General features: G+C 40.9%; 4 pseudogenes across 4 annotated transcripts; 3 read left to right on the forward strand and 1 right to left on the reverse strand.

The window, feature by feature from the left end:
* Window positions 1–1749: 1749 nt before the first annotated feature.
* On the forward strand, window positions 1750–4128 carry AT1G38290 (annotated as a pseudogene; the record flags this gene model as incomplete). Its single annotated transcript has 1 exon — window positions 1750–4128.
* A 4472-nt stretch (window positions 4129–8600) lies between these two features.
* AT1G38300 lies at window positions 8601–12023 on the reverse strand (annotated as a pseudogene; the record flags this gene model as incomplete). The annotated part of the gene is made up of 1 exon: window positions 8601–12023.
* Window positions 12024–19421: 7398 nt separating this feature from the next.
* Window positions 19422–20741, forward strand: AT1G38310 (annotated as a pseudogene; the record flags this gene model as incomplete). The annotated part of the gene is made up of 1 exon: window positions 19422–20741.
* A 657-nt stretch (window positions 20742–21398) lies between these two features.
* AT1G38320 lies at window positions 21399–22958 on the forward strand (annotated as a pseudogene; the record flags this gene model as incomplete). Its single annotated transcript has 1 exon — window positions 21399–22958.
* Between the last annotated feature and the right edge of the window lie 1564 nt (window positions 22959–24522).

The following is a 24522-nucleotide window of genomic DNA, read 5'->3' on the forward strand; positions in this document are numbered from 1 at the left end:
CCCTCTTACTCGATCAAGGCAGCCTCAAATGAAGCAGAAGATTGATTTACTCGCCCCTCCTACTCGATCCACTACTCGATCCATTTACTCGACCAAGGGTGACCATCTCTACAAGACTTGTTGAGCTATCAAAGTGTCTTCGGATCTCTTCATTCCCCACTCAACCACACATCTGAGCATACGGGATAGGAGAGGAAAAAGCATCTACTCGACCAATTGATCACTCGGAGTGATATGTTGCGTTTTTGGTGTCTTAGGTCCCTTAGTTTTGAGTTGTTTGTCGTGTCATAGTTCGTCTTTTGCGTCTTTTCGGTTGTGTCTTGAGTCATTTTGCAGGTTGTAGGTATTTAAGCGAGACACAGATGCTTTCGGAACTTATCAGGCTCATTTGGACCAAGAACGATAGCAGAAATCAAGAACTCATCCGCCAGGTGGGGATCGATCGATCCAACACTTATCCGCGAAACAGAAATCATCTGCCAGAACGGGATCGATCGCTCCTAGGTGGGGATCGATCGATCCACCAATCATCTGTTGAAGAAATCTATCAGCCAGCGAGGGATCGACCGATCCCAGGTGGGGATCGATCGATCCAACCCTCTCGACGACCAGACCAGTTTTTCTTAACCGGATTTATCCGTCTTTTTCTGGAATTGGGTATAAAAACCCTAGAGACCTAATTTTATTTGGACATCTTTTCTTTTACGCTTCTTTTCTGCAACTTTTTTAGAGCTTTCCTAAGCACATTTGGGATTAGAGATACATCCACTTTGACACTTTGGAGAAGATTTCTGAACCTTTATCTCATTTATTCAATTTGAATTATGTTTTCTTTCATACCTCTTTGTGTTGTTCATTTTACTATGAGTGAGTAGTCTCTTAATTGGGTGTTAGGGTTTTAAGTAGGGGATTCAATGAATTGATGGTTTGATTGTTATTTGGAGTTCTTAATCTTTAAGTTCTTTAATTCACATATTCTTAATACTAGAATAGAATTGATCACCCTGTTTTAGATTCTAGGTTTTTCTATGCATCAAAAGTGTTCGATAGAATGCCTGAACCAATGTGATTTGAGCAATGTATTTCTAGCCAACGAGAGTTGATGTGAGAATGCATTGTGAACCTAATGAACCTAATTGTAATGCGAATTTGACTAGGAAATTACATGCAAAAGTTTAGTAATCGAGTAGTCAAATTTAGTGATTAATGTCTTGAGAGAGAATTAGTCTAAACTTGTGTTCATGTTCGAGAACGGTTTATTCTGAATTCCTTGTTTATTATTTCCATTAATCATTGTTCTCTAAAATACCCTATTAGCCAATGCTTTTTATCATCTAAATCTAATCGTTTACTTTCTTGCATTTTAATTTACAATCTGAAAACCAAGCAAACAACTTCTTCGCTTTAGCTAAGAACGAGTCTCGAAAATCCTTAGAGTATCTTTGGTCCTTGTGGATCAACCTCGAATATTCTACTTAACGGTTAGATATTTCGGGTAATTACTCGAGCAATCAAGTTGGCGCCGTTGCCGGGGACCAATTGCGTTACCTAAGGATTTAGGATTAGTTTCTAGTCTAAAGCATTTTTATTTACTGTTACTGATATTCATTTCCGTGTTTTCTTTGGCGTTTTCAGGTGTATGACCCGTAGCAAAGGCTCATCACATCTAGTAAACTACCACGAGGATATCAGAAGGTTTGAAAGAGAGAACAAGAAAATAAACAGTTAGCGGTTCAGAGAGAAGTTGAGATGGCTAATGTTGTTGATGATGATGGAATCCAATTTGAAGGAGAACATCATGGAGTGTTTCAGGATCCACCACCTCCTGATGGAAATCTTCCTGCTGATGGTGGAAACGCTGCGAACGCAGCTGCTGCCAACGCTGCCCGTGTAGCTGCTGCTAATGCTGCTCGTGCAGCTGCGCTGAATGCTAGGCCTGCGCCTGCTCGACAAACTCTGAGAGATCATGATGCTCCCAATATTGAATTTTTCAGAGACAGGAACCAACAGCTCCCTATCAACATGAATGATTTTGAGATCAAGACCGGGTTGTTGGCCCTTGTGAAGCAGAATCAGTTTCACGGTCATTCCTCTGAGAATCCTGTCTATCACTTGGATAATGTTGAAGATATTTGTGGGACAACGAGAATGAATGGAGTGCCAGATGACATTATCAAATGCAGACTGTTTATATTCTCTTTGGCAGACAAAGCCCACCGCTGGTTGAAGTCACTAGATCTTGTAAATCTGAGAAGTTGGGAAGACTACAAAGCTGCATTTTTGGGACAGTATTTCACGCAGTCAAGGATATCTATTCTAAGGAATAAGATCAGTAGCTTCCAACAGGGAGTCACAGAGTCATTCCATGAAGCTTGGGAGAGGTTTAAGGATTACTACAGGGAGTGTCCTCATCATGGGTTTCCACGGGCTACATTGATCAGCACTTTCTATCGGGGAGTTAACAAGGCCTACAAGATGGCATTAGACACTGCTAGGAATGGGGACTAAATGACCAAGACTGAAATTGAGGCTACAGAGCTAATTGAGAACTTTGCAGCTAGCAACAACAACCACAATGTTGACTATGACAGGTCTAATAGAGGTGGAGGAGGAGAGTCGAAACAGTTTGCTGAGCTGTCAGCTAAGGTTGAGCAACTTCTGAGGAGAGACCAAAAAGTTGTCAATTTTTGTGAGGATTCCAGCAAAGGTATGGTGCATCAAGAGTACAGCGAGATGGTTCTGAAGATCTAGAAGCAGAGATGAACTTTGTGAATGGGTATGGAAACTATCAGAATAGAGGGTTCAACCAGAACTACAAGAACCATCCCAACCTTTCTTACAGGAGTACTAATGTTGAAAATCCTCAGGATCAGGTGTATCCAACTAAGGTAGGCTCACAAGGTCAGAAATTTCAGCCCAACGGATTTCAGAATAAAGGGAACTATAAATGACAATTCCAATCTCCAGCAGGTACCGGTCATGCGTCTTCATCTGGAGATAATGAGATGAAATTGATGATGCAGCAGATTCTTGAAGGTCAGAAGAAGAATGCTGCTGACATCAATCTAAAGGTGGGTAGCATGTACAATGATCTCAATGGGAAGTTCGCAACACTATCCACACATGTCAAGATTCTTGAGAATTAGGTCTCTCAGATTGTTTCTGCCTCTATGCGACCAACTGGTGCTCATTCTGGAAAAGTCGAACCCAAGGGAAAGGAACAATGTTATGCTATTATGATCCAGGAAGAGCCTAGAGATATTGATGTCGCCAAACAGGTGGAAACTAATGCTGTTGTGGTTGAGACACTTGTGGAGGACAAGATTGCAGAGGATGATGAACCTATATCTGTGGAGCCGCCACCTTATGTCCCTAAGCTACCATTTCCAGGCCGTGAGAGACAGATTTAGAAGCAGAAAGAGTATGCACGTTTTGAAGAGATCATGAAACAGTTGTATATTAGACTCCCTTTCTTACAGTTGGTTCTCCATGTTCCAAGCTACAGAAGTTACTTGAAGGATATTTTGTTTAACAAGAGGAGCATTGAGGAAGGAGTTAAACTAATTTTCAAAGGAGAAGAGTACGCTCGGCTAGTGGAGTCTCAGAGACAACAGAAGAAAGCTCAGCTCACTGATGTAGTAGAGGTGTTAGCAGGGAAAGAGATAGTCAGCACTTGTAGTGCAATCCCTTCAACTACTATTCCCGAGAAACTCGGTGACCTAGGGAGTTTTGTTTTATCTTGCCGGATTGGAAAGTCTGTGTTGGATAGATGTCTTTGTGATTTGGGAGCTGGAGTTAATTTGATATCTCTTTCTGTGTCAAAACGCCTAGGTATCACCAATTGCAAGCCGTCAAGGATCTCTATGATTCTAACAGATCGCTCTGTGCGATTTCCAGTCGGTTTGGCGGAGAATGTGCATGTTAGAGTTGGAAACTTTTACATCCCTACTGATTTTGTTGTCCTTGAACTTGATAAGGAACCACATGATCCTCTCATTCTTGGTAGGCCATTCCTAAACACTGCTGGAGCTATAATTGATGTGAGAAGAAACACAATTAACCTGCAGATTGGAGACTATGCTTTGGAGTTTGACATGAAGGGGACAAAGAAAAATCCCACCATTGAAGGTCATGCATTTTATGTAGACACAAAAGATGAGTCTGGTGCTGAATGTGTAAGGATTGCATTGAGTTGAGTGATGTCAAGGAAGTCCAGGATGGAGACACAAAAGATGCTCATGTGACCTTGATACCACTACAGCGTGTAGGAGACACCATTGAGTATAAGGTGCAGTGTAAGGGAACTTCGAAACCTTTTTCCAAAGCTAGAAGCATTCTCACTTCGGAGTGGAAAGAAAAAGGTAGAAAAGCTGTGAAAAAGTTGTCGGTAAGGTTCTAAGGATGAAGTTGACTAATTGGGGACCTTGTTTCGAAGCAAGTTCCCGCACTCGTGCCCATTGATTAACAAGAATCCGGTCAAGTTAGTGACATTAAACAAGCGCTTCGTGGGAGGCAACCCACAAGGTATTGTACATAATTTCTTTTCCTTCTTTCATTTTCTTTGATTTTGGTTTGTTTCGCTCCGATGTGGAGTTTAGACTTATCGACTCAACAGTCGATAGAGTCTCTATATTTGACGGTGGTGTGAGATTGTTTTTGAGTGCAGAAACCCGCCAGGTTGGGATCGATCGATCCTAACATTGGATCGATCGATCTGGTCGTTACGTCGGAGCTCAAAAATGTCTGCTAGATTGGGATCGGTCGATCCGGTCGTTACGTTGGAGCTCAAAAATGTCTGCCAGAATTGGATCGGTCGATCCCATCACTGGATCAATCGATTCGGTCGTGTCGTTGACACAAAAAAAAAAAAAAAAAAAAATCACCAGTGGAGCTTCCACCTCACAGCCACCACTAGAGCACTCTGCAGGCCATCGCTTAGGCAGGAGCAGGAGACAGCCGGGAGAACAGAGCTCTACCGAGATTCCCACCCACCACCGTTGAGTAGCGCTGTAACTCACACTCTTTCCCTTTCTATTCATCTTTATTTTGATTTTTATTGTGTCTGTGCGGCAGCTTTCCTTTGAATTGTTTTCACACCGAGTCGGTGTGAAGCAAGTCGGGGGGAGGTTGTTACTTGTCTACTAATCTAGTTTGCTATTTTGTTTTGTTTTGCTTTTTCTTGAGTCAGTTTGTTTTATCGAGTCAAAATCATGTCTTTTATTGAGTCAAAATGCTGTTTGAGAACAGTGATCTTTTCATAGAGAATTGCACCATGCTTGATTTGATTGTCTTGGGACCATTTTAGCACTATTTGATAACTTGGAAAGTCAGGAAACTCTATCACTAGATCGCTTAATATTAATCCATATCTCTTTGAAATTTGGATGAATTGAGCTTTCTCTTGAACTTAATCTGGACTTAATCTATCTCACTTAGGGGCTTGAGAATCATGTAATGGATCATACATTCCGAGTTTTCTTTGCATCATTTTAATCACTCTTTGCTAACTCTGAATGGCTAGACTCATTTTTAGTTCGTCTTTTGCGTCTTTTCGGTTGTGTCTTGAGTCATTTTGCAGGTTTTAGGTATTTAAGCGAGACACGGATGCTTTCGGAACTTATCAGGCTCATTTGGACCAAGAACGATAGCAGGAATCGAGAACTCATCTACCAGGTGGGAATCGATCGATCAAACACTTATCCGCGAAATAGAAATCATCTGGCAAAACAGGATCGATCGCTCCCAGGTGGGGATCGATCGATCCACCAGTCATCTGTTGAAGAAATCCATCCGCCACCGAGGGACTGACCGATCCCAGGTGGGGATCGATCGATCCAACCCTCTCGACGACCAGACCAGTTTTTCTTAACCGGATTTATCCGTCTTTTTCTGTAATTGGGTATAAAAACCCCAGAGACCTAATTTTATTTGGACGTTTTTTCTTTTACGCTTCTTTTCTGTAACTTTTTTAGAGCTTTCTTAAGCACATTTGGGATTAGAGATTCATCCACTTTGACACTTTGGAGAAGATTTCTGAACCTTCATCTTATTTATTCAATTTGAATTATGTTTTCTTTCATATCTCTTTGTGTTGTTCATTTTGCTATGAGTGAGTAGTCTCTTAATTGGGTGTTAGGGTTCTAAGTAGGGGGTTCAATGAATTGATGGTTTGATTGTTGTTTGGAGTTCTTAATCTTTAAGTCTTTAATTCACATATTCTTAATGATAGAATAAGATTGATCATCCTGTTTTAGATACTAGGTTTTTCTATGCATCAAAAGTGTTCGATAGAATGCATGAACCAATGTGATTTGAGCAATGTATTTCTAGCCAACTAGAGTTGATGTTAGAATTCATTGTGAACCTAATGAACCTAATTGTAATGCGAATTTGACTAGGAAATTACATGCAAAAGTTTAGTAATCAAGTAATCAAATTTAGTGATTAATGTCTTGAGAGAGAATTAGTCTAAACTTGTGTTCATGTTCGAGAACGGTTCTTTATGCTGAATTCTTTGTTTATTATTTCCATTAATCATTTTTCTCTGAAATACCCTATTGCCCAATGCTTTTTATCATATAAATCTAATCGTTTACTTTCTTGCATTTTAATTTACAATCTGAAAACCAAACAAACAACTTCTTCGCTTTAGCTAAGAACGAGTCTCGGAAATCTTTAGAGTATCTTTGGTCCTTGTGGATCGACCTCGAATATTCTACTTAACGGTTAGATATTTCGGGTAATTACTCGAGCAATCACAGAGCATAGACACAAAGGCGCAGACTTTGCAGCACCTTCTTTACTCGATCCCCAAGATCGAGTATTCGCCCAAACCGCCTCAAGTCTTTTGTCTTCTAGTGAATCTAGGGTTTCAACATTTTACTATAAATAGATCACTTTGGGGTTTGTCTAAAAGATCTATGCTTTATCTTTCAGTTTTTCTTTGTGTTTATGAATCTTAAAACCTTAATTACTCTTAATCTATTTCGTTTTTGCATTTGATTGTTTAAGTAAAGTTGTTTAGGTTGTTTAGATCTACATTTTGGTATGATTTCAGTAATTTCTGGGTTTGTGTTCTTAAGAATGTTGCTTGAGTAGTGATTAGGGTTCTTGAGGATGGATTAGATAAAGGTAATCTCTAGGTTAGTTAGGTGGTTAGTGTTTAGGTTAATACCCTTCTGGATTCGCTTGGCCCCTATGCGGTTTTCGCTGGCTAATGTGGAGATTCGATCATAGCGTCCAGCGTCCAAAAGACGTTCAAATGGATGTCTGACCTACGAATTCCAGAGATTTGTAGACTCGACCAAGAGATTGGTTTGTCTGCATATTGGCTTTGGTAGATTGTTTCTTAAACCCTGCTCTGCTATGTTTCATCAACGAGAGTTGAGATTAGGAAGTGGTACTGTTATTCGGGGTCTCTGTCACAAGAGTGGATTGACCTGGTTTTTGAATCTATAATCATGGGTATCTACCTTTAGCCGATTAGCCATCTGATGAACCCTAGAGTTGCCCTTATCAATGAATCCATCCTTTGAACTTCTATTAGATTTATTTGTATCCCCGATTGATTGCACTTTTATTTACCTGTTATTTGTATCCCCTGTTGATTGCATTTTAGTTCTTAATTTTGTCACCTGTTGGTTCTACTCGACCCAATGATCGAGTAGGGCTCTTAAGTTCTCATTTTTACTTGTTTGAATCCTGACCTACGATTGTTACTAGAAACCCACCATCATTATAATCTGGCTTGACTTAGTTGCTTCTGTACACATCTTGATTGCTAGCAATACATTGGACTGGTTGACACCCCCTATAGCTGCATCGACATGTTTGTGTTTTAGGGGAATTGAACTGAATCACACATTCAACATAAGCAGGCTTGAAAAACCTGCTTATCATTTCTCTCCCCCAGACTTATTCTTTTTAGAGAGTAAACAAAGGGGAACTCGCATACTGGATCGACACCCTCAGCATTTTTCCAACCTTTGTAATTGATGATTCCAAATAATGTATAATAATGGGGTCATAGGAAACATTCCTACCCCTATACACTATCTAAAAGTCGTCTCAATCTCTCATTATATATTTTTTTTTATAAGGGGAGAAGAACATATTCCTTTTCTATCATATAGGTCTCAATATCAGGTATGTTACGAGGAGTCAAGATCTATGAATACTAATCGTTTGAAGAGGTAAAAGGAAGAGCAATGAGATTAGCTCCAGCCTTAGTGGTTGAGTTGGAAACTAGGATATCCTCAAATCTGTTGCTTTCCCATCTAGTTTTTCCAATAGTCGGACTGACTCGAACCTGCAGCACTCATCAATCAGGCAGTAAACAAGAGAAATATAGATCATGATTCCTTATTAAACAAAAAAAAAACTTTTTTTTAAATAAAATTTTTATAAGAAGGGAAATAAAAGAAATAACCATATGAACTGTAAAACAAAATAATAAAAAAACAAAAATAAAAGCAATATTAGTATGAACCTCCCCCAGACTTAAACGACATTGTCCCCAATGGCATTCAAATCTAGAAAAATCGGGAAAAATAAATCAAAAATAAAAGAAAATAAAAGAAAGGGAAAAGAAAAATCAAACCAGTAGGTTGCCTCCCACTAAGTGCTTGTTTTGAGTCAATAGCTTGACTTGGCGGAGTTCAGGATGTGGGTGGAGTGGTGGAGGATTGCTGCTGCCTCCTCGCCTTCCAAGGCGGTGTGTAAACAAATCTGGTTGGAGCAGCTAAAGGAACTCTAGGCTTGTTATCTTTTGAAGCAGTCTTCGAATAATCTAAAGAATTAATCAAAGGTAAAGCGGGAGAAGAGAGAGAAGAAAACTTATCACATAGGTCCTCAAGTGGTGTAGGCTGAAGAGAATGTGCAGAATCCTCTATCTGTGAAACCCGAGGGTGTCGATCGACAGGGGTAGTGGTGTCGATCGACACCGTTGATCTGCAATTCTCATTGGCGAGCTAAGTGGATGGGAGCGTTGTGTGTGGCTCTGTGGTGGGATTCTGAGCAGTTTGAGGACGTGTTTCTATGCTGGAAGCAATGCAATTGATAGGCTTAGTAAGCTCTGAACCATCCATGCCAAACTCCATCTCCAAATCACAAACCTTGAGAGAGATTCTCCCTCTCTTCACACCAAATCTAGCACCAGCTATAGCTAGGAACGCTCTCCCAAGGATAAGAGGATCCTTGGGTTCCTTCTCATAGTCCAGGACCACGAAATCAGCAGGGATTATGGAGTTACCAACCTTAAAAGGAACATCTTCAAGGATTCCTTCAAGGATTCGCTTGGAATGATCCGCGAAGAGATGAGTGATGCTAGTAGACCTGTAGTGAGTCATGCCTAGTCTCTCAGCAACAAACTTAGGAATGAGGTTGATGCTTGATCCTTGATCACACAAAGAGCGGCTGAATCTGCTTGTGGAAATAGAGCAATCAAGAACAAAGCTACCTTGGATCTGGAAGCTTCTCAGTGGTCTGACCAGGAGTAATGGTGCGGATGTACTCAGCTATGTCTACTCTTTGTGCCTTCTCCTTCTTGGCCTTAGGGAGCATGATGGCTCTCATGTCCCTGGTAAGTAGCTTAGCTTCATCTGAGGTAATTCCATTGTTAACAAGTCGCTTAACATACGTGTTGAGTGAAGCGGAAGATGTCTCAAAAGCCTCTTTAGGAAGAGTATGGAGGATCTTCTCCATGATGGTTGTACACTTAGCATCATGAATCTCCTGCTTAGAACGATGCCTCATCGGATAAGGGACTGGAGGGTTGTCAACAGACTCGGGCTGCATTAGAATTTGCACCTCACAAGGTGCAGTTCGGATCCAGTGTTGATCGACACTAGAGGGGTATCGATCGACACCGTCGTACTGTGTCATCTCTGAGAAAAGAGTCCTGTATGGTGTCGATCGACATTGAAGGGTGTCGGTCGACAACATCTCTACAACTGCGAGCTCCAACTCGTCTTCAGTGTCCAATTCCTCCCACACATCATCTCCTTCTCTAATCAAGATGGCATTACAGCTCTTCCTTGGGTTTGCATCAGGATTACCAGGAAGAAAGCTCTCTTGTCTCTTGATAGATTGTGCAGTTTGAGCTACCTGTACAGGATTGAGAGCTCAGATTCTTCAAATGAGAGCTCAGATTGTCGATCTTCCCATTAAGATCTGTGTAGACAGCATCAAACTTGCCATTAAATTCCACAACAAGCTTTGTTTGGCTCTCCAGAATCTGCTCAAGCATTGATTCCATTCTTGTCTCTGCTGAGGGTGGAGGGGGGGCTTGGTAAGCTGAATTACCATAGGTCCTCTGAAAGTTGCTTTGAGGAAAGGTCTTCTGGAAAGCAGGCTTTGGAGTTTAGTTGGAGGAACCCTTGTTTCTTGTAAACCTGTTGCCACTGAAGTTGCCCTGTGGCTGCCCAAACTTCTTGTATCCCTGACCATCTATGTAGAAGAGTCCTTCCTCTGACTCAGGCTCAGGCTTAATAGTCTCTTCCTAAGCTGTAAAGTGGACATGCTTCTTCCCTGTGAGCAAGTTGTGAACCGAATCCAGCTTAGCATTCACCTCTGCCATCTGATTTCCTGAAATAGCTCTAGCAATCTTCTTCCTCTCAAAATCAGCATTCTTGGTACTATTTCTACAAGCGAGGTTCTCTATTAGGGCTGTAGCATCAGCTGGTAACGTGTATTGAAGTTACCATTGCTTGCTGCATCTAGAGCCATCTGGTATCTCCAATCGACTCCTCTAAAGAAGGTACCTAGAAGTTGTACCTCACTGAAACCATGATGTGGGCGTTTTCGTTGGTACTCTAAAGAAAGGTGATCTATATGCTAAGTCTGTGAAAGTCTCTCGAAGAATTAGAAGGTTTCAAGTCGAGCTAAGGAGATCGCGACACGTGGCTTAATCGTGGTCGTTCATCTCATACGGAAGATTCTTATCTCTAACTCGTCTTCTTCGTTTTCTGTTTTAAGTAACTTCGTTTTTCCTCTTCTCATTATCACGATTCAGAGTGTTAAATTGAGAGGTTTTGAGAGAGAGAGAGAACAGAATAATTGTAGAGAGAGAGAGCTCTGTTTTGAGCTAAGAAGTTTAGTGGATTCCGGAGATATCTCTGGCGAGACGTAGGATTCCAAATTGGAATCCGAACTCGTAAAATTCTCTTGTGTCCGTTCTTACTTTTCTCATTGTTTTGTATCGAACGAGTGAGAGAGATAGAGAGATCGATCGGTGTTCTTGAGGATCAAAAGCTCACATACTCCTTGGAACAAACCCAAGCAGCCTTGAAAGCTTCAGCTGGACCTTGTGTGAAGGTAGACAGCTTGTTTCTCAACTCCTTAGACTTAGCATCATCGTAGAAGTTGTTCAAGAAGGCTATCTTGATGCTTCTCCAAGTCTTGAGGGAACCTGCTTTAAGTTGTTTCAACCAAGAAGTTGTTTCCCCAGCAAGTGAATAAGGGAAAAGCTTGCAGAGTAGGTAGTCTTCTGAGACTCCATTAGCCTTGATGCTCAGAACAAGGTCCTCCAATCGCTCGATATGGTCCATTGGCTGCTCATGAGACAAGCCATTGAAAGGATGCAGGCCAACTAAAGCAAAGTAGCCAGGCTTCAGCTCATAGTCGTTCCTCTGGAAGGGTGGGGGTACAATCGCTGATCGATTAGCATAGAACAGGTCAGGCCTGTTGAAATCCCCAAGAGTACGATGTGGTTCCGCAGCTGGAGGAATAGCTGCAGGACTCTGGTGTTGGTGTTGATCGAGACCTCTGTTTTGTCGTTCGACACTGATTGCATCCGCATTTTGCTCCCGAAGGTGTCGATCGACACCCAGTTGGTGTCGCTCGACACCGAGACCTGCTGTATCTCTAGCAGCTAATTGCGCATTGAGGCGAGCTTGATATTCATTGGCGTCCTTAGGTAGGATGAGTCCATGATCATACAATCTCTGACCAGCCTCATTGTAGGCTTGCCCATCCTCATCTCTCAAAACTCCTTCTGCATCAGCTCTGATGACTCTGTCAGCCATTGCTAATTTCTGAGTTTTTCGGTTGGTGCGTTCAAGTTTTCCCAACTCCAGAACAGACAAGTTGATAAGCTCCTTCTGTTTTGTGCTCCTTGTTTGCCTAGGCATACACTTTGAACACAGAAAAGAAGAAAACAAGAAACGCGTGAGTAACAAAATAGAAGTAAAACTAGACGAAATCTCTAAACAAAACTCAATGATGATTCCCAAGAACTTCGGCAACGGCGCCAAATTTGATATGGTTCAAATTACCTAGAACTACTCTCTCAAATAAGAGATCAATTGCAGTATTTTAGGATCGAATTCATGGAGTTCTTTTGTTCAAACAATGAGTTAAATGTCGAGATTAAGGTAGCAGGGTATGAGTGAAAATAAAAGAGAACAAAGTAAAAAAACAGCAGATTGATTGTGTTGTAAACGATTTAATAAAGAGGTAGGAACAGGGTATTCTCAGGAAACTAGTGGTTAGTAGATCTAATGAAAGCTAGGTTGTTATCGAACCATTCTTAAACTCAAACTCTAATTATGGAATAAGCGGTGGGCGTGCCGCGAAACTCCCTATATCTATAGCTAATAATAACCGGAGAAGCCGAGAAACTATCAACCTAAATATGCATTCTTAACGAGTTCAATTATTCATCTTAGTAGATAGGCCGATTCTTATTACACACCTATAAACCAGACTCATCAAATAATAGATCCAACTACAGATACCTATGGCGGGCATATCTATTGTCTGGATTCAAGATCTAGTTAATTACTCTAGATCTAGCATTAAGCATAATTAAAGATGAAGAATTCTATAGATAACCTAGCAAATGGGGCAATCTACTAAATCATATGAATCCCTAATGAGAAACCCTATTCCTAACAAGCAGATTACTCAGACATATTGATTGAAACAAGCAACATATTTAAGTGTGAAAGCATAAACACAATAAATAGAGAAGGGAAAAGAAGGGATCTCTTGACTGTATTAAGATCTTAATAAAACTCTGAAAACAATCGATGAATAGCTTATGTCTCTCAGTAACAGGGTTTTGTAGAAAACTTGATAATGAAAACTGGATGAAAGACTTTATAATGAAAACTAGGTCTAAAAACAATATAAAGACCCTAAAAACGTCCAAGAGTGTGTCGATCGACACTCCTCGCTGATTCCTGAATCTAAAATCGTCCTTAGCTTCCTTTTCCTTAGCTCTTGCTCCAAAATGTCTCCTTATCTCCATTGTTGTCTCATTGCATATTATACCTGAAAAGGCATTAAAAAGACTCGTGAAATAACATAAAGACTCAAGATCCTATACCTAAAACATAGATAAATTCAGTGAAAATTTGGATATATCAATAAACATGCAATCTAGTCATATTTGACTCGAAAACACTAACCAAGCTTCTTCTTGCTTCTCAAATCTTTGATGGTGTCGCCGAAGTTTGTATGAGTCTTTGGCTTTGTTCCTTCTAACAAGGAAATCCTACTTAGGCTTTTAAGATCCGGTTGCGGTTCTAAGTCTTATTCTCAATCATACACATGACATCTAGTCATATTTGACTTCAAAACACTAGTCAAGCTTCTTCTTGGTTCTCAAAGCTTTGAGGGTGTTGTCGTAGTTCATATTTTTCTTTGGCTTTGTATCTACTAACATGAAAACACTAAATTAGGTTTTTAAGATTCAGTTGTGATTCTAGTTCTTATACTCAATCATACACATGCCATCTAGTCATATTTGACTCCAAAACACTATCAAGCTTCTTCTTGCTTCTCCAAGCTTTGATGTTGTAGCCAAAATCTGTATGAATCTTTGGCTTTGTATCTTTTAACAAGGAAACACTACTTAGGCTTTTAAGATTGGTTCTAAGTCTTATACTTAATCATACACATGACATCAAGTCATATTTGACTCCAAAATACTAAACAATCTTCTTCTTGTTTCGCAAAGCTTTGATGGTGTAGCCGACGTCCGTAAGAGTCTTTGGCTTTGTATTTTCTAACAAAGAAACACTACTTAGGGTTTTAAGATTCTATTGTGGTTCTATTTCTTATATTCAATAATACACATTACATCAAGTCATATTTGACTCCAAAACACTGACCAAACTTATTATTGCTTCTCAAAGCTTTGATTGTGTAACCGAAGTCCGTATAAATCTTTGACTTTATTTTCAAACAAAGAAACACTACTTAGGCTTTTAAGATCTGGTTGCTATTCTAGTTCTTATACTCAATCATACACATGCAATCTAGTCATTTTTGACGCCAAAACACTAACCAAGCTCCTTCTTGCTTCTCAAAGCTTTGAAAGTGTAGCCGAAGTCCGTATGAGTCTTTGGCTTTGTATCTTCTAACAAGGAAACACTACTTAGGCTTTTATGATCCGGTTGCAGTTTTAAGTCTTGTAATCAATCATACACTTGACATCAAGTCATATTTGACTCAAAAAAATGAAACAAGCTTGTTCTTGCTTTTCAAAGCTATGATAGTGTAGCCGAAGTCCGTATGAGTCTTTGGCTTTGTATCTTCTAACAAGGAAACACTACTTAAGCTTTTATGATCCGTATGCGGTTCTAAGTCTTATACTTAATCATACACTTGACATCAAGTCATATTTGACTCAAAAAAATGAAACAAGCTTGTTCTTGCTCCCAAAGCATTGATGGTGTAGCCAAACTCCATATGAGTCTTTGGCTTTGTATCTTTTAACATGGAAACACTACATAAGCTTTTAAGATCCGGTTGCGGTTCAAGTTCTTAGACACAATCCTACACATGCAATCTACTCATATTTGACTCCTAAACACTATCAAGCTTCTTCTTGCTTCTCCAAGCTTTGATGGTGTAGCCGAAATCCGTATAAATATTTGGCTTTGTATCTTCTAATAAGGAAACACTACTTAGGGTTTTAAGATCAGGTTGCGGTTCTAAGTCTTATACATATTCATACACATGACATTAAGTCATATATGACTCCCAAAAACTAAACAAGCTTCTTCTTCCTTCTCAAAGGTTTGATGGTGTAGCCGAAGTTCATATGAGTCTTTGGATTTGTATCTTCTAACAAGAAAACACTACTTAGGCTTTTAAGATCCGGTTGCGGTTCTAGTTCTCATACTCAATCATACACATGAAATCAAGTTATATTTGACTCCAAAAAACTAAATAAGCTTCTTCTTCCTTCTCAAAGCTTTGATGGTGTAGCTGAAGTCCGTATGAGTGATAATAGGTTTTTAGTCAATTATCCTAAAACACCAATCATGTCGTTGTAGTATTTTAGGTTGTCAATCCAAATAGGTGTGATGTGATAACACTGTATTTTACTCATTTTAGGTGTATGTTTATCATCATTTAGCTTTACATTTGTTCATTGTATCATATCATTTTGCACCATTTTAGCTTGTTTTGCATACTTAGACATCTAAGATCATCTTGCATATGCATTGCATGTTTTGGTGTGTTTTCAGGTGCAGAAGGAGCTAAAAAGGACTCTACTCGATCCATTCACTCGATCCAGGCAGCTATAGAAGAGGCATCATTCTACACTACCTCTTTACTCGATCTAGGATGCTACAAAGGAGGCTTCAGTTTACTCGACCCTCTTACTCGATCAAGGCAACCTCAGATGAAGTAGCAGATTGATCTACTCGCCCCTCCTACTCGATCCCCTACTCGAACCATTTACTCGACCAAGGGTGACCATCTCTACAAGACTTGTTGAGCTATCAAAGCGTCTTCGGATCCTCCTCATTCCCCACTCAACCAGACATCTGAGCATACGGATATGAGAGGATGAAGCATCTACTCGACCAATTGATCACTCGGAGCATAGACACAAAGGCGCAAACTTTGCAGCACCCTCTTTACTCGATCCCCAAGATCGAGTATTCGCCCAAACTGCCTCAAGTCTCTTGTCTTCTAGTGAATCTAGGGTTTCCAACATTTTAGTATAAATAGATCACTTTGGGATTTGTCCAGAGGATCTATGTTTTTATCTTTCACTTTTTCTTGATGTTAATAAATCTTGAAACCTTAATTACTCTTACTCTATTTCGTTTTGGCATTTGATTATTTAAGTAAAGTTGTTTAGGTTGTTTAGATCTACATTTTGGTATGATTTCAGTAATTTCTGGGTTTGTGTTCTTGAGAATGTTGCTTAAGTAGTGATTAGGGTTCTTGAGTGGATTAGATTAGGGTAATCTCTAGGTTAGTTAGGTGGTTAGTGTTTAGGTTTATACCCTTCTGGATTCGCTTTGCCCCTATGCGGTTTTTGCTGGCTAATGTGGAGATTCGATCATAGACGTCCAGCGTCCAAAAGACGTTCAAATGGATGTCTGACCTACGAATTCCAGAGATTTGCAGACTCGACCAAGGGATTGGCTTGTTTGCCTATTGGCTTTGGTAGATTGTTTCTTAAACCCTGCTCTGCTATATTTCATCAACGAGAGTTGAGATTAGGAAGTGGTAGAGTTATGGGGGTCTCTGTCACGAGAGTGGATTGCCTCGGTTTTTGAATCTATCGTCATGGGTATCTATCTTTTGCCTATTAGCCATTTGATGAACCCTAGAGTTGCCCTTATCAATGAATCCATCCTTAGAACTTCTATTAGATTTATTTGTATCCCCTGTTGATTGTACTTTTATTTACCTGTTATTTGCATCCCCTATTTGTATCCCCTATTGATTGCATTAAGGTTACTTAATTTTGTCGCTTGTTGGTTCTACTCGACCCAATGATCGAGTAGGGCTCTTAAGTTCTTATTTTTACTTATTTGAATCCTGACCTAGGATTGTTACTAGAAACCCACAATCATTATAATCTGGCTTGACTTAGTAGTTTTTGTACACATCTTGATTGCTAGCAATACAGTGGACTAGATTGACACCCACTATAGCTGCATCGACATATTTGTGTTTTAGGGGAATTGAACTGAACTCACACAGCATTCTGTATAAGTAGGCATAAAAAACCTGCTTATCATGATGCTAGCAATCAAGATGCAATCAGAGTTCACAGAGTCAAGCCAAGCAATAACAGGTTTTAGAGTCTTCTAGCAATCCTAAGTGAACATGCAGGAAACAGAAAATCAAGCAGAAACAATAAAACACTCGACCAACACAACTCGTTGTAAAGCCCTAGGTGTGGTCGAGTAATAGACAGAAAATGTAACAGGGATACTCGACTGTACAGTCTGTTGCCAGACAACTGGGTGGTCAAGTAACAGGTCGAGTAAGAAGAGAAAAATGCAAAAACTACGCAACAGGTAACAAGATGCAATAAACAACAAAAGAGAAAACAAAGAAATCAATTAGATAAAGAATTCTCGAGGATGAGGTAATTGAGTAGTTTCGTTTTCTCAGTTTACAGGTGATTGACATGCTCAATAAATTATCCCTAGACAACAAGTTCGATAACCAAATCTAAGTGCCAGCGCAACAAACCCTCAAGTTAAACCAGTCCAAGACTCAATCACCATTGACGAGAGCTAATGAATGGAAGAGGTTACTAGGTGCTCTATATGCATTAAGGTCGTAGCTTATACTCAAGTCCATATTCGAGAATGCATGAAAACCCTAGCATGATAATGCAACAAGAAAAGGTGGAAGCGACTCACATTAGAGACGGAATGAGAGGTTAAGGGTCGGAATGCTTCACCGGTGATCTTGGATAACTCGACTTTCTCCTCAAGATCTCCCTCCGCCTTCTCCTTGAAGCCTCTCTTAGCTTCCTCTAAAAGCTCGCACGAACTCTCTCAAAGCTCACTAAACTCTCGGAAACTTCACCACAAACTCCCAAAAACTTCTAAGTATTTTCTGGATTATCCAAGAGGAATGTTCAGAAATGATTGGGAGCTGTTTATATAGAGGATCCGGCCATGGGCGAAAGCTAGTGTCCGATGACACTTGGCTTGATTCGGGCAACACTTGGCAGGGCGCGTTTCTAGGCACTCGCTCATGCAGCAGGACTTGGACGCGTGGCATCGACAAGTGGCGAACGCATTGCATGGCATCCGACCAAAGGGCGTGGGAACCACGTTTTGTTCCCTTTGGCTCCACGCGAGCTAACTTGGTCACCAAGTTTACTCGGATGGGACTTGCATGGCTTGCCCGAATGGATTCGGCTCCAAATTTCCTTACCCTCTATATAAAACTCGATTCTTTCCTTGTCTACTCCATCTTTCCAGAAACTTAAAGAATTTTACTCGTATTCATCTCAAAATCCTCGAATCCTTAGAGTTTTTCTTCCGAACCCAAGTTCTCGACCATTGAGACTTGGCCGGGTGATTCGGCTCGATCACATGACCGATGAATCCTCCAAAACTATCCGATCCTTTTCTTTTCGATCGGATTTCTTCTTACTTCTCTAAGCTTTGGAAACCACTCTCGCGGGTCAAGTCATTTCAATTTGATCCGGGTCGAGTATCCTTGGACTACGCACGGGCAAGAATACCTGATTACCTTTCTCAACATTCCGCCGTGGTCCACAAGGGTCTCGACGGTTCCTTGGAGACTCGGTACATGAGCTCCACTTTCACGTTTAACTTGGAGGGCTTCATTGATGGGTTTGAAGCGAGGGTGACTTAATCACCTTCCTTCTCGTCTTTGTCCTCCAGTTAAATTTTTCTTCTTCCATGGACTTCTCCTTGCCCATCCCCTTCTCCTTCCATGAAAGCTTACTCCATTGCACGCAAAAGTTCAAAACCGACCTCTACTACTCCGACTTCTTACTTCCGGACAAGGGTTACTACAGTGTTCTTGATTATATTATTGAGATAATGATGATTTGATCGTACAAGTGTTTAGAAATACAGATATAAGTGTTTTTGCCTTCAAAGTCAGAGCGTTTTTGATAGCCTGAAGTTGAGAGCATTTTTGTGCGTATCCTCTTTGTTTGTCCTTTGAGGTGCTTTATATAGGGCTCTGACGAATCGCCTCCCGCGATATTCTCGGAAGATTTCCAGTTATCTTAGAGTCGGTGATAGAGATTATCTTTATCCTTAGAGAATTTCGCGGGATCTTCCATATTCGGCAATATCCTTGGAGATTTTCCAATATCATTTCCGGGTTTTCCAGGAATAGTGTTTCGATCTTACATCGGTTCTAAGTCTTCTCCTCGGACACGAAGTTTCTCCCAAGCCGGGTCAAGTTGGTCCTCGGGTTGTGGTCGGGCGGCTCATCTCCTGGATGTATGGCTGAGCCGAGTGATAGTGGTCCCGAGGCGTTTCGAGGCCTGCTTCGGGATGGCTCTGAAATGACGCCCGAACCATTTCAAGGCCGGCTCAGGACGACTCCACGGTGATGTCTGAGGCGTTTCAAGGCTAGCTCGGGATGGCTCTTTGAAATGATACCCGAGGTGTTTTGAGGCCGGCTCGGGGTGGTCCTTTGAAATGATGCCCGAGCCAACTAACATGGCCTTAGGCATTTCCTCTGGTCGGCTCGATTACTTGGGTGAAATCCGACCCCAATAACCTTGTTAACAAAAACATCGACACAAAGGACATGCTCGACGAAGCATATGCAGTTGAAGAAGAAAAGTTGCCCTTGTATGCGAATTTAGTCAATTATTTAGTAAGTGGTATGATCCCAAGAGTTTGGATGCATATAAAAATAAAAAGTTCTTATGAGATGTCCACCATTACTATTGGGATGAGCCTTTTTTGTATAAAAAGGGAAGTGATGGGTTATTCAGGAGGTGTGTCTCTGAAGGAGAAGTTCAAGGGATACTGGAACATTGCCATGGCTCCACCTAAGGAGGGCATTTCGCCACCTTCAAGACCGCCCAAAAAGTATTGCAGGCAGGTTTGTGGTGGCCCGCAATGTTTAAAGATACTCAGGAATTCATAGCGAAATGCAATCCATGCCAAAGAGTCGGAAACATATCTAGAAGGAATGAGATGCCACAAAATCCCATGCTTGAGGTGGAAGTTTTTGATGTGTGGGGAAGTTCAACCCTCCCTCATATGGAAATGCTTATATCCTTGTAGCAGTGGATTACGTCTCCAAGTGGGTGGAAGCAATAGCAGCACCAACCAACGATCACAAAGTAGTCCATTATTTTTCCCAGGTTTGGTATCCCAAAGGTAGTGATAAGTGATGGAGGCTCGCATTTCATAAACATGGAGTTAAGCACAAGGTTGCCACTCCCTATCACCCTCAGATCAGCGGCCAAGTGGAAGTATCAAACAGACAGATCAAAGCTATACTCACAAATGTTGTTGGTGTCTCAAGAAGGGATTGGCCAGCTAAACTTGATGAGACTTTATGGGCCTACAGAACCGCATACAAAACGCCTATTGGGAGAACCCATTCCAGATGCTATATGGGAAATCTTGTCATCTACCAGTTGAAGTGGAATATAAAGCCATTTGGGCAACCAAACTTTTGAACCTAGAAATCAAGGGAGCTCAAGAGAAAAGAGCAATCGACCTGCATGAATTGGAAGAGATTAGGCTGGAAGCATATGAGAGTTCGAAAATCTACAAAGAAAGAACAAAAGGTTTTCATGACAAAAAGATCTCACCAAAAGATTTCAAAATTGGAGACCAAGTTCTACTGTTCAACTCCAGACTCAAGTTGTTTCCATGAAAGCTAAAATCCAGGTGGGCAATTACTCTTACTTGGGATGGAAGTTCTGAATTTACTGTGATTAAGCAGAGGATCAAGCGTTCTATGGCAGATTGCCCTATTCATGAAGGAATACAGTTGACCCTCAGGAATCCATAAGTGCCTAAAATAGTAACAAGTCTAGCTTAAGACTTTAAACTAGCTCACTTGGGAGGAAATCTCATGCCTATCTCTATACATATTTAATTTTGATGTTTTGATATGCTTTTTAGTGATTTTGGAAATCAGGAAATAAATGAGGATTTGTAGAGCTGTGAACTTTGTGATCAAGAAATATCTGTAACAGAGGCAATTCTACTCTATCAATTGGTCGAGTAAAATTGCATCACCATTTTACTCTATCAATTGGTCGAGTATAGTGACTAGACGACCAAGCATGGTGATCGAGTGGCCCACCTGTCTCTCCATCACTCTATTACTCGGTGGACAAAGCCCTTAACCATCATGCTCAATTACTATTCGGTCAAACTTTCTTATCCCACCAAAGCATGGGAGACCATTCTCCTCCACTCATCCAATCAAAACCAAAGATAAGATATCACTCTCTCTCATTTTCTTCTTTGTGCACACCTAACTATCATCTCTCTCTTTTCGAGTTCTGCTTCAAATCATCTCCAACAATTCAGTTTTCGGTTTCCTTCAAAAAAATCCCACCCCCCCCCCCCCCGCGTACTTTACTCAAACCAAACTGCAAGTGTTTTTCCTTGTTTGAGACTTACCTACTAAGCTTTAGTTTTGATTTCTAAGAGTTTAGCTTCACCATGAGTTCAAACAGCAATGAATCTTCCATGGATGCCGACTTCAACGTGGATGAGGCTGAATCTTGGTCTACTAGGCTTGAGAGAGAGATGCAAGAATACATGCGGTTCAGTCAACAAGCCGCCAAGTTCCTAGCTAGTGATAGAAGAAGAGTAGAGATTGCAAGAGGTAAGAGAGCTATGGCGGAAGAGAGAAGCCTCGTGGATGAAGACCTTGGTGGGGATGAAGACTATATAACTGAAATAACTCCAAGAGCCACTAAACCCTTGATGAAGAAGACTAAGCTATTGCTGGATGGATACTATGAGCTTTTGGCGGCTCACGAATTCCATGGCACTCGATACCCTAACTCCCAAACCATGAATGAGTTTGGCATAACAGAAGATGTCGAGTACCTCTTTGAAAAGAGTGGTCTTTTGGGTCTCATGACCAACCCTCAGTCAGCCTACAAAGTAGAAGCGCTTCAGTTTCTTGCTTCACTGGAAGGGCTTGGGTATATCACCTTCACAGTCTATGCAAAAGACTATGTTTTGGCCATCAAAACTCTTGAGGATATGTTAGGATTCCCAAGAGGGACTTATGTTAAACACAAGTTCAAGAAAAAGGAGCTTTCGGATCTTTGGGTAACAATAGGAGATGACGTCCAATTCTCGTCCTCAAGGGCCAAGAGCAACGCAATCCGAAACCCCTGCATCCGTTACTTCCAGAAAGCATTGGCTAACGTTCTCTACGCAAGGGAGAAGACAGGACCAATCAACAATGGCGAGATAGAGCTGTTGGACGTTGCCTTAAAGGATCTTCTAGTCTACACCAAGAACAAAGTCTATGAAGGGTGACACAAACGATGCCTCACAATCAATGCGTTTATTGAATCAACTTTGTGATTTCAGGAAATGGGCACTAGCGAATAAGCACAAGAGAACCATTTTTATAGGAGGGTGATAACACCTATACTAATGGCTTGTGGAGTGCCACTTCAGTCGACTCCCTTTACCACAAGATGGATCGACATTCCTCACCTGAGGTGGGCTTTGTTCATTGAGCATCAAAGTCATGAGGGGATGCACAGTCTCAAGTTTCAGCACAGAACGGAAATGGATGCCACACTTCTCCTTCCCAGCCAAGAGCTCACAACCATCATGGTGAGAGGTACATCGATTTTCAACCCGCCTAATGAAGAACTTTTCTTCATGGATAGCGCACCCCCGACAAGAGAGGCTCGACACAATGAAGAGAGGGCTAAGAATGAAGAAAGGGCTGAGAATTAAGAAGTGGAGGAGATGGATTGGGAGAATTACAATGCGAGTAGGTTTCATTTTGAGGAATACCAACCACCACCAAGAGTGAGTAAGAGTCTAAATGTAGCGCATAAGAATATTGGTTCGATGAGTGCTTGGAATAAGTTTCAAGACAAGATGTTGGAAAAATATGGCAAGGCCATCGCCGCGATTCAGGCTGTACTGAGCTGTTCATCCTCAGGCACCACCATGGTGAGAGAAAACCGCCTTGAAGACGTGGTTTAAAGAAGGCATAGAGTTTCACCGTCAAGGCAGTCTGCCTATGAGCAACGAAAGGTAAGTCGCCCCCAAGCTCCTACAAGGCATTCATCTCATGAGCACCAAGAGCAGAAAAGAAGAAGAAAAACAGAAATGGTTCGGCCAAGGAGCAAGGACCTTCTTATGACTAGCAGGAGATCACTCGACCAAGGTACTCGACGTGATATCGAGTAGAGTGTCGAGCACGATCCGTGGGCTCAGAATGAGTAGAGTGTCGAGCAAGATCAGTGGGCTCAAGATGGGCAGTACTCGGGAATTAATTGGGATGCTTACCATGGCATCAACGAGCAGGAACCTACTTCACCTAACAATTGAGGTAACACCACCTCAACCATTGTATATACCATAGTATCTTTTTATTTTTCTTTGTGTGTTTTGTGTTTTGGTCTTGAATTCTCTTTCAGATTTTTATTACACAAGGGACTGTGTAATTTAAGTTTGAGGGAGGGTTCAAGACATGTTCAACATTGTGTTCTCTTTTCTTATTTCAAATTTTGCATCATCTAAGGCATAGAAAAAACCATAAAAATTTGAAAAAATTTCAGAAAAAGATTTCACAAAAACAGGGTGTCATATAGATTGCATTTCATTTTAGGATTGTATATAGTGTGCTTGCATTTAGGATTGCTCATTTGCATTGGGGATAATGATGATTTCAAACCGTTAAGCATGTTTTAATTCAATGAAGTAAGTTCAATGTCCTGGTTGTTAGTTCTCTGTTGCATAACCGATTGTTTCTCTGAAGTAAGACTGCACCTTGCTTTAAATTTACAGCTTGACTATACTGCTTTGATTTAAAACTCGCTTATATGATGCCATTCCTTATCTATTAGAACCTGAACTGAATTTGCAATTATCATGTCTATGCATTGTTTGTGAACTCATGGCTACCATATACATACTTGGATTATCTCATTCACTTCACCACCCTCTGTTAATCTAAGGAGCTGACTCTCATTTTTAGAGCAGTTTCCCATATCCTTAGCCTAGCCTAATTTCAAGCCAAAGATCATTTGTGTGTGATTGTGAGGTCTTTTTCGATTGAGCTTGGTATAACGTGTTAGGTATGAGCCGACAAGAGCAGTCTTTCATGTAGACCTAGCCCACGCTTTTGGGTTAGCTAGGACTAGGTGGAGACTTGGGATTGGGAATGTGTATGGATTGAATGGGAATGAGAATGAGAATGAAAAAAAAAAAGAAAAAAAAAGAAGAGAGTACAAGTTTAGAGTTCTTAAAGGGGATACAAAAAGTGTTAGTCTAGTAAAGGGTTTGGAATTCAAAGAAGTTAGGCATTGTGATTCAAAGAAAAGGGTAAAACGCCCTATGTGCTAAGATTAGAAGAAAAGCCTTAAGTTTGTCAAAGTATAAAGCCAAACCCGCTAGACTCTTGAATCGTTTTAAAGAAGAACCCCTTTGAACTTGAACCAAAAGAGAGAAAGAATGAGAAAAAGGGTAGAGTTAGGACATCTCTGGGACTGGGATCATTTTCTAAGCTATCATACTATATCATTGGGTAGATGGAAGTCTGTTTTTGTATGTGTCCATTGGCTTTTACCTTTAGCATTCTGCT

This window comes from Arabidopsis thaliana, assembly GCF_000001735.4.
Source record: "Arabidopsis thaliana chromosome 1 sequence".
NCBI lineage: Eukaryota > Viridiplantae > Streptophyta > Magnoliopsida > Brassicales > Brassicaceae > Arabidopsis > Arabidopsis thaliana.